Source organism: Hirundo rustica, chromosome Z (assembly GCF_015227805.2).
Source record: "Hirundo rustica isolate bHirRus1 chromosome Z, bHirRus1.pri.v3, whole genome shotgun sequence".
Taxonomy (NCBI): domain Eukaryota; kingdom Metazoa; phylum Chordata; class Aves; order Passeriformes; family Hirundinidae; genus Hirundo; species Hirundo rustica.
Window position 1 is genome coordinate 12,179,652 of NC_053488.1, and position 14,798 is coordinate 12,194,449.

The following is a 14,798-nucleotide window of genomic DNA, read 5'->3' on the forward strand; positions in this document are numbered from 1 at the left end:
GAACTTCAGTAAAATTACCACTGACTTTTGAATTAAGTTGCTCTGTCCATCTTAATTTTCTTTCAGGAAGTAGCAGTTCAGTTGAATGCAAACCTAAAAAAAAAATATTATAAACACGTTAACGCTAAAATTAAAAAATATTTAATTACTGTGGGATGAAGGAAACCACAATACATCTAAAGATAACAAGGAAAATAAGCAAATTCACCACTAGATTTAATTTTGAATCATTCCAAGGAGAAGGAGCTTTTTTGAAGAGCAATACTTGCAGACCAGTCAGACTAACTGTCCTGGTTTAGGGACACCCCAGGATACATACTAACACATTCCCATTACAGAACACAAAAATACACTGAAGTCAATCTTAAAATATCAACACAGAAAAAAGCTAGCCTGCATAGACAGTAAAGTATTTTTTCGGTAAAAAACCTCTGGCTTTTATACGTGTCAAAGAGTAGTGGAAAGAAAAATAAATAAATAAACAAACAAACGGTCTATATTATTACTACCCTGATGATGCAAATACATCTAACACAAATGGGAGGACTAGCACACGCAAGCTATTCAGAAGACTTGGTCAAAAGGATGTAACATTCACTGCTGAGACTACAACATTAACGTGAAGGCTAAATTCCTTATGGATTTAATCTAGATATAGCTACTTTTTAATCTCACATAAAAATCACACTCTTACCTACACATTTCTCCTTATACCTGTACTCTTCAAATTCTTAAGGAATTATTCTATTAATTATAAGAGCCAAAAAGTAAAAATTAACAAGCTTCAATATTCAGTGTTCTCAAAAAAAAAAAAAACAAACAAAAAAAAACCTCTGAACAGTACAAATTACTGATTTAACTGTTCCACTGATAAAGTGTAAATCGATTTATGAACACTACAACACTTACCTAATCCAAGAGGACCGCACAAGGTGTTAGTACTGCGTGATCTATATTTTTCCAGTTTGTTTTCCTTGAGATAATATCCCGAGTTCCCGTTGATGCTACATTTGTAGTAGTCTGACAAAGATTTGACCAAACAGAAATCAGCTACCCATCCTTCTCACTTACTGATCCTTCAAGGCTATTTACAAAGTATGTCTTAAAAGTATTTTCTTTTCTCTGACAGTTTCTTCTGTCTATTCCACGTAGATATCACTAAACGCAGCATCAGCTCCAAGTGAAATAAGTACAGGTTTTACTCCACAAACTGTGATGCCAAACACCCAGATTTTACATATGAACTGTAAAACATTTCCTACTTTCCGGTAGCAGAGGCATTTGTAAACAGTTATCTGGATACCTCCATACTGCTTATCGGCAAGAACATTTTTCAACAAAAATATTAAATAAAATACAAAAGAAAAAAGGATAAACAAACATCTATTAATTTTTTCATTTATAATATCGGTCTCAATGCAAAATGAGAGAAGATTATGTCAGAAAATCTAAAAAAAAAAACGAAATAAGGGGAGGGAAAAAATCTGCCATGAAACTTTTCAGCAATGTCTCCACAGTGACTCAGACTACATTTAACCTGGAGTCAGTTAAGAAAACTGGTTATGCCTCTGACTCAGAAAGAATGTTGCCGAGAAGAAAAATATTCCACGTAAAAAGAGGAAAGCACTTTATTTTGGCAGCTGAAGTATTCAGAACTTCAAAAATTTAGCTACGCATCCATGCCATGAGGACAAAAGAATCCAAGGGTGATGTGCTCGACACTGCTAGAAGAAAAAACCTCACGACTTCCTCAATTCTCTTCACAGATGTCTACTGATTGTTTTTGAGGCCTTTTCAGGACGAAGCACGCACAAATAATCCCAGAACAGGGTCCGGTATTTCTTCCCTTTCACCGGAAGCAACTGCTGGTCACTGTCCACCTTTTTTCTTCTCTGCCAGCCGAAGCAGAAGGCTGCAAACATCCAGGACTGACTCTGTCGTTCAAGGCACCTACGGTAAAAAGAACTAGAAAAATCAGTTTTCCCTTTTGAAATCTGGACTGGCGTTAGACAAACACAAAACAAGCAAAACCCGAAAACCCGAATCTTAAAAACAGGAACAAACAGAAACCTGGATCCTAAAGAGCAAACACGGACGCAGCCAGGGAGCCGAACCCGAGGGCGGAAGCCTCGGTTACACCTCCACTCACACCGCGGAGAGGGCGGCAGGAATGTTTGACGGAGGGCGCAGCCTATCAGCAAAAACCTCCTCCTGCCTCTCAATCCCGAGAGAAAAAACAGAGTTGGGGGGGAGCGAGGGGGGCCGGGGAGTGGGGGCTGGGAGGGAAGAGGAGGGAGAAGAACACGGAACGAAGAGTCATTTCTCGTTTTATTGGGAAAGCTGCACATATCTGCGGAAGGCACCCGGGCGGGAAACGCTGACCTGGGTCAGGGACATTTCCCGGAGGGGCGGCGGGAGTCGCCGGGGAAGCCCCGGCGCGGCCCGGGGCATGCTTCCTTTCCCGGGGTGTAGGGTCAGACAGACCCCGCTCCCGGGGTGTGCAGGCACACAGAGCCCCGGCTTTCGGGGTGCGCGACCTCCCGCTGCGGCTCCGCCGAGTGCTCTTCCTCTGCCCTCTCGGGGGCCGCCCCTCTCCGGCCGCCGGGGGCGGCTCTCCCCGCCGTCCCCGAGGGCGGTGGGGGCAGCAAGGCGGGGGAAGGCGAGTGGCGGCCCGGCCGCTCTGTGTCGGCTCCGCGCCCGTCCCGGGGCTGTCCCGGGGCTGTCCCGGGGCGTCCCGAGCGCCCCTCACAGCCCCGCACGCGCGCGCGCGCGCGCGCCTCGCTCTCTCAAAATGGCGGCGCTCTGCGCCGCAGTGCCCCCCGCGCGCGCGCGCACGCGCAGGTTTCGCCAGGGCCCCCGCGGGGGAGCCCGTGGTGGGCCGGGCGGGGCTCCCCTGTTCCTCCCCCGCCGTGACGTCACGGGAACGATCCCGAACCTTCCGCGCGGGACTGGGAATCCCCAGAGCGCGCCCCGCCCCCGCGGCGGGAGTCCCCGGCGCCGCCGTAATTAACCGTGCAGCGGCGCACGCAGAACGAGCGGCGAGGAGGCGCCGGCACGGGGCGCTCCGGCCGAGACGCGGGCTCGGGCCGCGGGGCGTTCGGACCGGCCCGGGCGGACGCCGCGGGACCTCGGCTGGAAGCTCCGTACGCCGCGTATGTAGGCGGGAGCGCGATCAGCCTGGTGCGTGCCGGTGAGACCCCCGCCGTGAGGAAGCGGGGTGCAGCGGGCACCGGGAAGCGCCGGTGCTGTCGCGGCGCCCGGAGCCGCGGGCAGAGCAGCTGCTCCGCTCCGCTCCGCAGCGCCGAGCGCAGCCCGCCCCCGCGGCGCGGCTTAATCGCGGCGCCGGCGGGGCCCGAGGCCAGTAAAAACCAATAACCGGCAACTGATAAAACAAAATACCGGCATCTCCGCTAAATCGACGGACGCGGCGTCGGTGTACAAGCGCGCGAGTGGAAATACCCTGGGGGCCCGCGCAGTTATTCCGCGCTTGCAGTTTTGAGAGAAATGTGGTGGGTAGATTCTTGCTGCCTGGGATCTAAATGTCTAAATCAGCGGTTTGCAATTTTGAAAACCTTTTACCAACGCCACCAAAATTGTTTTTCCAATTAATTAGGTAAAAAAGTAAATTAACAAAATTATATTTAGACGCCGTTAGAAAGAAGGCAGGCAAGTGTTTGTATCACTTGCATTTGATTCTGGATTTTCTTTGGAAGTTTCCTCTGCAAGTTTTAAGTTATTGTAGAAGCTGAGATTATGCACTGACTTTTGAAAAAAATTGTTTCAAACTGTTGGATTCTTTTTTAATATGTATTTCACAGGCTTGTATATGTGGCCAAAGGAAACTACTCTTCATAATTTGATAGAAATCACTAGAAAGAAACAATTACCAGAAACTTTACTAAAAATCAACCACTGAGAAAATAAAGTAGAAAAAGCACATGAAAATTTCATCATTAAAAGAAGCTCTGAAACAATTATGGTCACATTAATCTTCAGCTCAACTCTAAGCAGTTAAACCTCGGTTCTGATTTCTAACACCAGCAGCATTTTTCCAGGTTCCCGTCATAATCTTCACTGCAGTGAAAGCTCCTTTCTTCTCATCCTTGGAATTGTCCTTTTATTTGCCTGTGCTGCAAAAGGGAGGATTCCCAGGAAGGGTGTGAGAGCATTCCCTGTGTCCCTTAGTTATTTGCACAGCCTGATGCCAAACCTGAAACCATGAACAGGAAAAGCAGGGCAGTGCTCTGCCACCTGGCCCATCTGTGAACCAACAGCCCAGCCTTGATGAACCTCACACCACTGGCCTCAGTCCATCAATCCAGCCTGTCCAGATCCTCCCTTCCAGCAGACTAACACTCACACCCAACTTGATGTTGTCTGCAACACTGAGGTTACACACTCAATCCACTTGTCCAGATGACTGATAAAGAGATTAAACAGAAGTGCCCCCAGTACTGAGCCCTGGGGAAGCTCACCCATGACCGGCCACCAGCTGAACGTAACTCCACTCACTGCCACTCCCTGGGCCCGTCCATCCAGGCTGATTTTACCCAGTGAACAGAGTACCTGTCCAAGCCATGGGCTGCCAGCTTTTCCAGGAGAATGGCAATGGAGACAGTATCAAAGGCTTTACTAAAGTCCAAGTAGACGAAATCCACAGCCTTTCTTTCATCCACTGAGCAAGTCACCTGGTCATAGACGGAGATCAGTTTGGCCAAGCAGGACCTACCATGCTGGATGGATCTGATCCATTGGCTGTCCAGCACATGCCATATGATTGCACTGTAGCGCTCAGGATCATCTCTTCCATAATCTCGCCGGGTGCAAGCGTCAGGCCTGTAGCTCCCCAGAACCTCCTTCCAACCCTTCTTGTAGATGGGTGTCAAGTTGACCAGTCTCCACTCAAGTTAACTGGGACCGCCCAGGTTAGCCAGGGCTGTTAGTAAACGACGGAGAGTGTCTTGGTGAGCTCTTGCACCAGCTCCCTCACTATCCTTGGGTGGATTCCATCTGGCCCTCTACACTTTGGAGTGTCTAAGCAGCTCAGTAGGTCACTAACTTCTCATTAATTAAGAGGGGCTCAATTCTGCTCCCTGTCCTTGTCTACCAGCTCACAGGGCTGGTTGCCTTCATAATAACTGTCTTCTTGTTAAAGGTTGAGGCAAAGAAGGCATTAACTACCTCTGCGTTTTTCTCATCCTTATTTACAATGTTTCCCTCTGCATCCAATAAGGTATGGAACTTTTCCTTGGCCCTCTTTTTGTTGTTAATTTTTTAATATAAAAAACTGTTTTAGTTATCTTCCACAGGAGTGGCCAGATTGAGTTCTAGCTGAGCTTTTGCCTTTCTAATTTTCAGTCTAAATTACCTAATAACATCCTTGTACACTTTTGAGTTGCCTTCTTCTAAGAGTCATAAAAATCTCCTTTACAGCCTGAGTTCAAGGAAAAGCTCCCTATTCAGCCAGGCCAGCCTTTTTTCTGCCTATCCCTTCCAGCTCGTCTTTTGGCAAATAGGGAAGGGCTGCTCTCGTGCCTTTAGTATTTCCTTCTTAAAATATGTCCAGTCTTCCTGTTAATTGTTATTAAGGACTGTTTCCCATTGTCCTGAACTGGACAAAGTCTGGCCTCTGGTAGGTCAAGGCAGAAGTTTAGTTGATGCCCTCCCTTCCTTCACCAAGAATTGAAAGCTATCATTTTGTGGTCACTATGCCCAACACAACCTCTGACCATCACATTACCCCAGTCCTTCTCTATTCACAAAGAGCAGGTCCAGTGAGGTCTTCTCTCACTGGCTCACACACATCATCTGCGTGAGGAAATTGTCTTCCTCTCTGCTGTGCTGAGGTTCCCTCAAAAAGTTAAAGCAAAGTCTCCCACAATAACAAGGGCCAGTGATCATGAGGTATTCTCCAGTTGCTTGTAGAATGCTTTGTCTGCCTCATCATCCTGGTCAGGTGGACTCAAACAGGCTACCACTAAGCTATCTGCCTTGCTGGCCATCCCCTTGATTCCTACTCATCAGGACTCAAACTTAGGACATCATTATCCTTGAGCTCTATACAGCTGAAACACTTCTAGTGTACAAAGACACCCCACCACCTCTCCTTCCTCACCTGATGGGATCAAGTATGAGACCGAAAATGCATTTTGGCAGGTACTTGAAATGCCAAAGCATTTCAATTTATAGTAGTGGAATACAAGATACTTACATGAGTATACTACACACTTAGATTGATAATTAAGGAAATACTATAGAAAAATATAGAAACATAATTAATTTCCTACTATTGCACATTTTGTATCACTCCAGAAAATGTACAAACACTTCACCTTTTCTTAAAAACCCAGTATGCCCAATATACAACCAATCTGAACCAAAGGATAAGGCAGAAAGCCAAAATCAAAATTTTCATGTAAGAGGTTTAAATCTGATTAATACAGATTTGATTCAGAAAGCTTCTGATGCAGTGAGCCCAATATTTAAAAATTAGAAGGCAAATGGCCACCTAATGCTAATAATAAAACTCCCAACTCTAATGTATGTTCTTCTTAGCAAATGATAATTTGTATAATCAGCTCCCAAACACAGTGAGAGCTCTCCATACAAACACAGTTCCAATGAACAGTCCTTACTGTAAAGTTTAAAATAACTTCCAGCTGCATATTCACATATATTTTAAGTAGCAAAAATAAAAGAATGGAAGCAGTATTCAAAAGTGCACAGCAACATCCAGTCATTATCATTTGCAATAACATGACAAACACTAGTATAAAGTATATGGGCTTGTCTATTTACCTTCTAGGAAAGAAGGGTAAGGTGGCTTTACCAATTTATTCCAGATTTCAGTGGGTCTGTCCACATAAATAAGACAATGGGATTTGACTGTATTAAATAATTGACTGTTATTATTTGCATTATATATTATGTATAACCTTTAGTTATTTGGTTTTTCAAGAGTTCTCAGCATCTCTGCATCCAATATTATCCACCTCTGCATTTAATATAATAAGCAAGTACCAGACAGGTCTGGAAATTAAAACATAAGTACTTGTTGACTTGTTATTTTCTGGAGAAATTTTATATTAAAATTACCACTGACTTTGACAGGAGCAGTATTTTGAGCAAAGACTTCAATAAAGCTGTAGTTAACAGTCCACATTTTGGAGTAATACCTCAGTATTAATTTTGAATGATAGAATTTTGATCTATACTATTGAAATAAATTTATCATTTTACCTCTCTCATGATAATGTCTGTTCCTATCTCAAATAATCAGTATTGTGGTGACACTAGTGGAAAACCAGGACAAGAAGTGGGAGGCCATGCTTTTTTTTATGCTAATTGGAGATAGAAACTCTTTTGGAACCAAGTTTTTCAAAAAGCAGCTTCTCCATTTCAAGTTCTTCACACATAATGTAACTCAAAATAGCCTGAGGAGTAGTTTTTTCCCCTTCAATAGTAAAAGCGTCCATCTCCAATAACACATTCCATAAACTCTGTGCAGTATTAATCTAAGGACTATTTGAAGCCAATTGAATGGTTTATCTCCATTATCTCATATTCCTTCATCATAAGAGATAATAAACAGACGTTAAAAGGGTGCAACTGTTTTTCAAATATGTCCCAGATGAATGCTGCCTACATTACATTTCTTCTGTTGAAGGACAAAGTCACGGTACATATCTTCTCCAAATTTTTACACATCTGAATTCTAAATGTACTTAACTTTTGCCACCCATGAAGTGGATACAGCAAGTGAATATTCACTGTTCCAAATTTTAAAAAAGACCCTTAAGATAGCAACTGTTAATGACAAGAAACTGTTTAGATGAAAAGGAATTATGTTGAAGGAATTGTGAACTAAATATTCAATACCAAGTGACTAATTTTCCTAAGATGCTTGTCTTTAGCCTACTCTTTCCTCTATAAAGTGAAATTTCTGTGTCTTCCCTTAAATTAGCCTTGCTAACTTGTGAACTTAGTGCATATTTGAAATAAGGAGACAAGATAACTGGCATGATATCAGGATCTTGCACATACCTAAATATAAGCAGATCTCAGTTAATGATACTTCGCTTCATAGCAATTTTATTTGCTTTAGCCCTTTTTCCTTTAAAAAATGTCTATTGGCACCAGCTTGTGCCTTTTTTTTTTTAAATTCCCCCATTTTTAATTAAACTATTTTTATAGTTATATAATTAGTTATATAGTTATATAATTAATTAATTAATTAATTAATTAATTAATTAGACTAATTTAAAAACTTTGCATATCCAAGTAAAATGAAGAAAAACATTTTTGTAAGGATTTTTTGCAAGTTTTGTCCATTTGTATGCACAGTACTAAGTTTTTTGAAAGAGTGTATTTTTGTGAACTCTTTGAAAGACAGTGATGATACTGGCTGTGAATTCGGTCATTTTGGGTACTGAGGGAGCTGGCAGAAGAGATTGCTAATCTGTTCTCTATCATTTATCATCAATCCTGGTTAACTGGGGAGGTTCCAGTTGACTGGATGTTGCCAAATGTGATGCTCATCCCCAAGAAGGGCCAGAAGGACGATCCAGGGAACTACAGGCCTCTCAGCCTGACCTTGGTGCCCAGCAAGTTCAGATCCATGAAGTGTCATCATACAGCACACACAGGACAGCCAAGGGATCAGGCTCAGCCAGCGTGGATCTAGGAAAGGCAGGTCCTGCCTGAGCAGTGCCAAGTTGGAAGGTGTTCAGGAAATTTCTGGACATGGAACTTTGCTCTAATTGACAAAGTGGTGATCAGAGGTTCTACCCTATGATCTCTGATGTTTTTTCCAGCATAAAGGATTCTGTAATTATTACAAATTGGCTCAAAAGAAATAGGCAAAACACCCTCAAAATAAAAGCATAAGGCCTCCTGCTTAGGAAATATTCCTCCCTCCTACTTCTCCCAAAACAAGCATATCTCATTACTGTTGGAGTCCAGGGCATTTCTTTGGCTGCCTTGGAGAGTCAGAGACCTGGACAGGGGGGTCTGGGACCCCAGTCCAGATCTCAGAGAGACACTGGCTTTGATCTCAGTCCATGGGAAAGGCTTCCTGCACTGCAGGAAGCATTGCAGGCCACAAGAGTGTGAAAGATTGTAGTTTAGCTTATCACAGGGTGAAAAAACAGTAATTTTAGGTTTCTAGCATTGAAGTGAATGGGGAGATGATGGAGAATTTGGGGCGTTGTCTCCTTCTTCTTCATCCTTCTTGCCTCACTCCATTTCAGCAGTGACGTTGGCACAAAGTAGTTTGTGAGGATTGGGTCAGAGTAGAGATGACCTGTTTAGCATTAGTGATAGACATTGGTAAGAAATAATAAATAAAGAATATGTAGCAATTAGTATAAAAGATAACGACAGCCCAGTTCGGGAGGAGTCGTCAGAAGTCCAAGCCGCGGCAAACATCTTGTTGGACACTGAGAAAATTGTAAGATAAGAAACAATAAACGAAGTATGCAACCTTGAAAAATCTAAATCTGAAGACTCCATCTCTTCCTTCGGTTTGGCACAGAGCTGTGCAGAGGGCAAAGGACTCTAAAACCACCTGAATCTCGGGGAACAAACCTGACACATTACGCTATAGCAATGTTGCCAGAAAGGCTAATAGAGTATCTTTAATAAGTTAAGTCAAGCTTCTTGAAAATATTTTTTGAATGATGACGCCTATTTTTTATGCATTTAAAATATTTTGAGAGACACAGAAAAACACAAGTTTTTTCCTTCATAATGTGGGACACATCTGCCAGTGTTGTAAAATGAAAATTAACAATGTGCAATACTGAGGAGAAATTATTTCCTATTAGGCTCTTAATTGTTTATAATTGAATTACATACCTACCTTTTCATTAAAAACTTCCTCCTTGTAGGGCATACAGAGGAGGTATTTGATCATCTGTTTCTCTTTGCATAGCTGAGTAAGAGTTCTTTTCAATTATATTGCAAGGGCAATCCCATTTCCGTACAAAGACAATCAGAAAGATGCTTTCTCTAAGCAAAAAGATCTTCCTGGGAAAGCTGTGCCTTTAACAGAGCATAGGGCTCATTCCCTTCACAGCAGGGTTATCCATCCCATAGGTGTTAGAACCTATGGAGGGCTGAAGGTTGCAGCCTAAGGTAGATCCCTGATCTACCTTTTACAGAGGTCATCTAAAGAACCCTTCCTTAGATAACCTCTGTAAAAAATCTCATAAATTAAAATATTCATATTACACCATCTCTTGTGTACATCTCTCATGTAATTAACAGTGCTGTAAATATTTGCGTGTGTAAGTCATATATCTGTAAGTCTGGATAAAACATCTTGCTATAAATCTTCCAGTTTTTGTAAGTTTCACCAAAAGTAAGCTGCTTTGCTCACTACTAAAATCAAATTGTGTTTATTGTTGTTGTTGTTATTATTATTATTATTATTATTATTATTAAATACTTTCCATAGCCAAGGACATTTCAGTGTCCCGTGCTCTGCAGCAATCAGGTGCCCAGGAGGCTGTGGGAGCAGGGCCAGGAGACCTGACCGACCTGGCCAAAGGGATATTCCACACACAGACCGACACGGGCAGGGTGTGAGCTGGGGGGAGCTGGCTGGGAGGTACTGATCGTTGCTGCAGGATGACAGGCTGAACATCTGTCACTGGGTGGTGAGCAACTGCATTTGAGCATCTCTTGCCTTTCTGGGGTTTTATTCCTCTCTCTCTCTGTTTCATTATTATTGTTGATGATGATGATGATATTGTTATAAGTATTACATTTTATCTCAATCTACAAATTTACGTTTTTCCCCTGACTTTTCTCCCTACCTGAGGAAAAATGAGCAGGCAGCTGCCCAGTACGTAGATGCCAACTGAGCTAAACCATGACAAACAACTAGGAGATTTTAAATTTACTCTGCACATGCATTGTGTTGAAATAAAATCTTCAAATCAATGCCATCTGCATAACAAGAAATGTGATTAGGAGTAGTAAACAATGTGCCTAATACACAGATGGGATTCCTTTTATCCTCCCCTCCCAAAGCTCAAAGAATAAAGATTGGTGGGAGACAGTGCCTTGTATTTTTATAGTATTTATTTTTCAGTAAGTTTAATGGTGCTGTGACATGGTCATCCTTGACATCAAACTATTAGGATGGTTCCCGTGTGTTTCATGACCAGCAGCCTTCCTTCTCATTACCATTCAAGTTACTGTGTTCAGCTGTCCACCTACAATAGGTGGTCTCTGCCTGAAGTTGAGGGTTTGGCTGCAGAGAGATGTGCAGTTCTGGACATAAGTTCTGTGTTCTGGACATAAGTTCTGTGCTTCTTGGAGGTTTTTTTGTCAAGTAAATATCCCAGAGCATAGTTATTTACTAGCATAGATACAGCCAAAAGGGCTAAGACCAACTCCATTTTCTGAACAAGCAGGTCTTCTTTTTCTTACGCCTACAGAAAGGGCTGTTTGGGGCCATTACTCTAGAGCCTTGGGCAGCCATTTGCTGGAAGAGTGTGGGCTGAAAAAGTATCACCATATCCACACCACCCAGACACAAACTAAGACTCCAAATATGCTTCTGGTAATCTCTGATCAGCATGTGTCTCTCAGATATGCCCATGACACACACACTAAGAGTGCAGGAAGCAAAAGACTAAATTTTACCCTCCTTTAGGAGTAAAGGAGAAAAAATTGCTACAGATCAAGAGATGTTTTTTCTGAAGCTTCAGCCCTCTTTGTCTTACAATTCCTCATCTATAACTATTCCGTTTCATTGCATTGTTTGGTTTGGTTTTATTCAGGTTTTTTATAATTAATATTAGTGGTTTCCACTTGCTTTACTGGTTTAATAAATTGAATTTTTTTGTTTGTTTGTTTGTTTGTTTGTTTGAGATTAAGTCAGATGATAAAACATAGCCAAAACATATATATAAAATGTATCATCCTCCATTACTTCATAAAATACAGTTTAGGTAGATTTTTGTCCTATCTTTTTGATTCCAGTTCAAGGAAAAGACACCTTGAAATGCAGAACTCCATGGGTTTTAATATGCATGGTAGCTATGGAAAACTGCATCTGCATTGATGCAATTATTTGATTTGCTCTTTATATGCATAGGTATATTTTCTTCTGCCATGTCTAACTGTGAGTCCTTGTAAAATGGAAAGAGCAATCTCGCCTTGCCTTTCTGTTCAGGGAGGCAGGGCAGAGGGCAGAAAAATGCTTGTGAAAGCATTAGGTTCCAGAAGAAGCTCTGCACCAACGCCATACCAGACTCCACCAAAGCACAAGGGTTTGTTTTCAGGCTACATTTTATAAGCATTTCAGGTTCACATCCCTGCTACTGGAGAAAAACTGACAAAGCAGTGGCACAGTTGCATCCCTTTGTCTTTCCATTTCCATTAAGAACAATTCTAGCCCAGTAATTCACCATCCTCACTCTATATCTTGACCTGCACTCAGTAAAAAACACTGTGAGGTAAAATATATTTTAACAGCATAGAATATAAGTGCATTATAGACATTACAATCCAACCCCCACTGTGATACAGGATCACAACATCTCTTTTCAAGTCTTCAAGATCCAGGTATTTTCCTTTTCTTTAAGTATTGGAATATGCAAATATGTGTATGTTTTCCTGTATAGCTACAATTTCTAAGTGTAAAACTAAATCTCAGTGAAAATTCTTTTCCCTCTTATGCTTTAGAATCCAGTAAATTTTATTTTCCTTGCAGTCCCCTGTCCACAGCTCAGAGCACTCATTTTTCCAGAATACTTGCTGCATCTCATATGACAGCTCTGGAATATACATCATGACCTGCCGTGATAGACCTATGAGCTCATAGTATTTTATCAAAGAGAACTGATCAAAAATTTAAGAACTCAGTTCTAAACATGATAAAATATTTTAAGTAGCAAATTAACAACAGAATTTTCTGTAAAATTGCACAGAATTGAAAAGCTTAATGATGGTCAATAGTCAAAAGGCTGAAGTAAACTACTTCAGGCACTAGGAAATATGTACTTGTATGTAAATTGGGGAGAATTCTTATTAATAAAATACTAGCACGTATGTACTTCCCTGAATTGAAGTTTTTTTCCTGCTGCATCTTCTGTGCAATTGTATTGATAAGATGAACAGGCCTGTGTGTATGCTACACATTCTGACTTCATGACAAGCTATTTGCCTTACCCAGTTTGAGGCATCAAGAGAATAGGGGACTGGGTTTTTTGTATTTAGAGGGAACGAAACTTGGAGAATCTAAGTAGCCTTAGTGGGTTATAATGGCATTCTGGATCAAAGGTGGAAAAGATTAAATCTGCTTTCTTAATTTTTGAGTGGAAAGGATCGATTCTTTCTTCTTAACGTTTGAGCATGTGCAGTGTGCCCTGACATAGCCCTTCTGTCTGTTGCTGACCATTTTTATCAGGTAATTTCAAAAAACATGAAGGCTGATCAGGCAACAAAGGTTGAGGTACTGATGAAGCTGCCATAGATTGTGACAGCTTTCCTAAAATATGTGTTTCTGCAAAGACTTGCAATTTTTGTGTTGTCAGCATTCCACCCCAGTTACATTAAGAGCAGTATGACTACATTGTAGCTGCTGTGTAGTTTGAAGGCGTTCAAACAGTTCGAGCACTTGAATTACATTAGACTCCGCAGGGCGGAAAGACACAATTTAATTTACTCAGCTTTTCAGAGCAACAGGTCCCAGCAGAATGAATTGAGCATTGTAGAACTCTCCTGCTCAAATACCTAAACTAACCTGAGATCTCTACACTCTCTTCAAACCGAACTTAAGATTCATCCAAAGCAGCCTTTCACTTTGTGTACAGCCTTGAGCCTCCCCAATGCCCCATGTGGGGACAGCCTGGGGCACTACTGCCTCTGAGTATTGCTGTGACACACACCACCCCTCCAGCAGAGCAATATTCAATATAGCAAGTATGGCCATTGAAATTTGGCCAGAAGCAGAAACTTGTCAATCCAAAATTAAAAGAATCAGTCTTTATAGCCTGGGATGAAGGAATCAAGGTAAAGGCAGCCCAGTGGGACAAAAAATGCTACTAAGAGAACAGGAAGAGTATGGCCAGCAGGTCAAGGGAGGTTGATGCTCTCCCTCTACTTGGCCCTAGTGAAGTCGCATCTGGAGTACAGCATCCAGTTCTGGGCTCCTCAGTACAAAAAAAGACAAGGAGTAAAAGGGACAGTCCAGTGAAGGACAACAAAGATAATGATGGGTCTGGAGCATCTCTCTAATGAGGGGAGACCACAGAACCTGGGCTTGTTTAGTCTAGAGAAGACTGAGAGGAGATTTCATTGATGTGTATAAATATCTCAAAGGCAGGTGCCAACAGGATGGTACCAGACTCTTCTCAGTGGTGCCCAGCAACGGGACAAGACGTAATAACGTAGATTAAAACAAAAAATGTTCCACCTAAACACGAGGAAAAACTTTACATTGAGGGTGGCAGTGGGCTGGAACAGGGTGCCAAGGCAAGTCACGGAGTTGAACATCCACCCTGTGGCAGGGGTTTCGACCAGGGGAATCTCCCGAGGTCCCTTCCAACCCTAACAAGTCTGTGATTCTGTAGAAAGGAGTAGATACAAATTGCACGTAAGAGGCAAGGCACGTTTTAGATAAAAAACACCGCAAAGTAAATTTTACTTTCTCTGTTTGCCAGAGCAGACAGCGCACACCAGAAAGGCTTTGGAGTTCTGTTTCACGTTCCTGACGCTTAGGGCGTGGGGGTCAGCGTGACGCCAGCTCTCCTGCACGCCAGCACCCGGTACCGAGGTGGCACGGC

At 42.4% G+C, this 14,798-nt stretch overlaps 1 protein-coding gene across 2 annotated transcripts in view; it reads right to left on the reverse strand.

The window, feature by feature from the left end:
* The window catches only part of GPBP1 (GC-rich promoter binding protein 1), a 41,772-nt gene extending 39,116 nt beyond the window's left edge, over positions 1-2,656 (reverse strand). Inside the window, exons 1-3 of one of the 2 annotated variants that reach the window (XM_040090874.2) lie at positions 2,383-2,656; positions 910-1,950; positions 26-93 (exon numbers count right to left, since the gene is read on the reverse strand). The gene's annotated coding sequence lies outside the window, so the exon portion shown is untranslated. Of the gene's footprint in view, positions 1-25; positions 94-909; positions 1,951-2,070; positions 2,150-2,382 lie in introns of those variants that run through there. The other variant, XM_040090873.2, reaches the window with a different exon arrangement.
* Positions 2,657-14,798: the final 12,142 nt, after the last annotated feature.